Source organism: Cucurbita pepo, chromosome 10, assembly GCF_057944985.1.
Source record: "Cucurbita pepo subsp. pepo isolate OVF chromosome 10, ASM5794498v1, whole genome shotgun sequence".
NCBI classification, from domain to species: Eukaryota; Viridiplantae; Streptophyta; class Magnoliopsida; order Cucurbitales; family Cucurbitaceae; genus Cucurbita; species Cucurbita pepo.
In genome coordinates this window covers 15,906,554-15,909,824 of record NC_141807.1, presented here as the reverse complement: position 1 = coordinate 15,909,824, position 3,271 = coordinate 15,906,554, and the positions used below count along the sequence as shown (strand labels likewise).

Below are 3,271 nucleotides of genomic sequence, written 5' to 3'. Positions count from 1 at the left end.
CACATTAACCATTTGAATGACCTCAACCTCACTTGTTGAAATTGAACAAAATATCTATGACATAACACTATTAAAGGTTCAAAGTTCATAAAAATCTTTTTAATCTAGGATACTATTGAACTTGACTTCATTATAGTGCCTCTCAAACCAAGTTCATAAAAGTCTTTTAAATTTAAGATACTATTGAACTCATCCATTATAGTGCTTCTCAAACCTAGGTAAAGTTTAAATATAATTGGTGACAAAGATGAAACTATAAAATAAAAGAAATAAGAAAATAAAATTTCATTGTCGAGAATCAAACTCAGGTCTCCTCGATGAAAGCCAGATCTTCTGTGTAATGTCTAACTCTTCGACACGTTTTTTTATGTGTGATAGAGTTCTCAGAGCTACCGCCACATTTCTTGTTGTTCGATCCGGTGGCTCTTTCTTCAAAAGTGTCAACATCAAACATTAGGTCTTTGATTGGAAACCCATCCAGGGGAGCGTCGATTGCTTCAATTCCATCAATGGTCTTCCCACGATTTTTTTGTGCATGACCAGTTTTTTATACAATTCACCTTCAAGCGCCACCATAGTTTTGCATCGTCCACGAGATGCATCGTGGGCAAATATAACTCTCAGGTTCTCTCAGCAAGTTCCTATAGTCTTGAAGTATAATATCAAAACATATTAACCTATTTGATATTTTAAATATTAAAATAATTGATGTGTATCATAAACATTAAATAAAAATATATATTAAAAATTTGAATGAGATTCATATTAGTTAAACATATATTATGATATTCTACCACATTTTAATATTATTTAAATAAGATATTATATCTTAATGTATTAGGTATTCAAATATATAATTTGACAAAAATTATCACAAGTTCACTGTAAATAGAACCCTAGGGTTAAGTCAAAAAGCATCAAACACTAAATACTGTGACACTTTAGGTGATATTTTGCGGAGGAAGCTGATAAAGTCTTCAAAGAGCATGTGGTCATGTCTGACATTTTAGGTTAACAACATGGTGAAAAGAAACCAGAAATTATGATACTGGTAATTAACTACAAACCTTTGACTAAGGTTTTAGAATAAATAAGATATTCAATCCAAAACAAAAATGATTTGATAAAAAGAATTTAGAGTCAAATGTTTTTATAAAATTCGACATGAAATTGGGATTACAGAAAATTCTAATTTCCTAAAATGACAAATATAAAATAGCATTTATGTCCAATTTAGAAAATATGAGAGGAACGTCATGCCATTTAGGCTAAAAAACGCTCCATCCGAATTTCAGAAGATTATGAATGATATTTTAAATCCTTTCAAAAAATTTCAATAGTTTATATTGATGATGTGTTGATATTTTCTAAAACCATTAATGTCAACACTTTAAACATCTACATCCATTCATTAATGTAATCAAAAGAAAACAACTAGTTGTGCCCATACCCAAAATCAAATAACATCAAACTCAGATCCATTTTCTTGGATTTTAAATTTATTTGAGCCTTATTAAAACCCATCCAATGGTCTTTGTCTCAAACTTTGGTGATGACGTATCCTAGAAAAGGCAACTACAAAAAAATTTTAGGTTCTGTCAATTACGTGTCTTATATCCTTCAAGATATCACACACATTTACAAATTTCTTGATGAGTGTGTTCAAAATAATACAAAGTCTTGATTTGTAAGGGATATCTCTACAACAAAAAAAAAAATCAAATCATTAGTCAAATAAACTCTCTGCTTAAGTCTTATTGACCCAAGGGCAGATCTCATAATGAAACGTGACGCATCAAATATCGGATATGAAGGTATCTAAAATTGTCAAAGAGGACAGAGAATCAATTATCATATTCATTCAAAAGCCTCTACTAATACCATACAAATTACAAAATAGTAATAAAAATAAAAAATAAAAAAAATACTATTTCCATTGTCTATTAAAATGTATTCCGAGAGTCAAATTTAGTTTTAGAAAAAGAAGGGAATAATCTTGTTTCAAACCAAAAAAAAAGTTTTGTTAGATAGAAGTAAGTTTTGTTGTGGTTTGATTCTAAAATTCTACCTATAAAAGAAGTTGAAAACAACTTGGGAGATTACGTATGGGAGAGTTTCTAACAAAGTCTCTCTTCTCTTCTCTGTCTTCTCAAACGGATACTAATCCAACCAATCATTTGCATGGACTCAAAAGTTCAATTACCTATAAAAGAAGTTGAAAACATCTTGTGAAAGTTTATAAGGATACTACGACCTCTAGCTTTGCAAAATCCAGTGTTGTTGGCGCTTATCAAAATCGCTGCCAGAATAAAGTTTAACAAGTGGTTCTATGGTGTAGTGGTTAGCACTTTCGACCTTGAATCTAACGACCTGTGTTTAATTCCCGATAGGCAATCCACCAATTTATACAAAATTGGTTCATAGCCGATTCGGTAGGATCACTTTTGGACCGATAATCTGTAGAAGGGGTCACTAAGGTTAAGATCATACAAAATGGGTCCATAGCTCAATGTTAGAGCATTTGATTGCAGATCAAGAGGTCACCAATTCGAACATAGTTGGGCCCTTCTATCTTGGATAGAAATTTGTTACACTTTTTGGACCGACACTATGTCTAAGGGGTCACAAATGTTAAAATCCTACAAAATGGATCCATGGCTCAGTGGTAGAGAATTTGACCGATCACCTGTTCGAACTTGGTTGGGCCCTTTTATTTTGGACAGACACTTTTTACACTTTTGGACTGACACTCTGTAGAAGGGGTCACTAAGGTTAAAATCATGAAAAATGGGTCCATAGCTCAGTGGTAGAGTATTTGACTGCAGATCAAGAGGTCATCAGTAGTTCGAATCTGGTTGGGCCCTTTTATTTTGGACAGACACTTTGTTCGATTTACTCCCGACCATTGAGTGTTTAAAGGAAAAGAAATAAGACTTAGCACACACTGTGAACATGGTTAAAAACTTATGTGGTCTTAGCGCCACTATATAATATAGTAGAGAAATAAAAAAATGTTACCCTCATTTGTGTGGTGTTGTACCATAAGTGATCAATGGCTACTTATAATTTTACCTTTTAAGGTTGTAAATATTTGTGGGTTTTAAGCACTTTTATAGAGAAAAGTTCCTTAAATAGAAGTCTTATTAGATACTTCTAAGCATTTAGAGATCAACTAGACACAAAGCTAAACATTCTAAAAAAAATTAGGGGTTAAACTTTCCGGTTAACGTAATTTAAGAAATTTATGATTTTTATATTCTCAAGAGTTTAA

At 31.9% G+C, this 3,271-nt stretch overlaps 1 non-coding gene across 1 annotated transcript; it reads left to right on the top strand.

The window, feature by feature from the left end:
- The first annotated feature begins 2,789 nt into the window (after positions 1-2,789).
- On the top strand, positions 2,790-2,864 carry TRNAC-GCA (transfer RNA cysteine (anticodon GCA)). Its single transcript has one exon. It is a non-coding gene; the product is annotated as a tRNA-Cys (tRNA).
- The last annotated feature ends 407 nt before the right edge of the window (positions 2,865-3,271 follow it).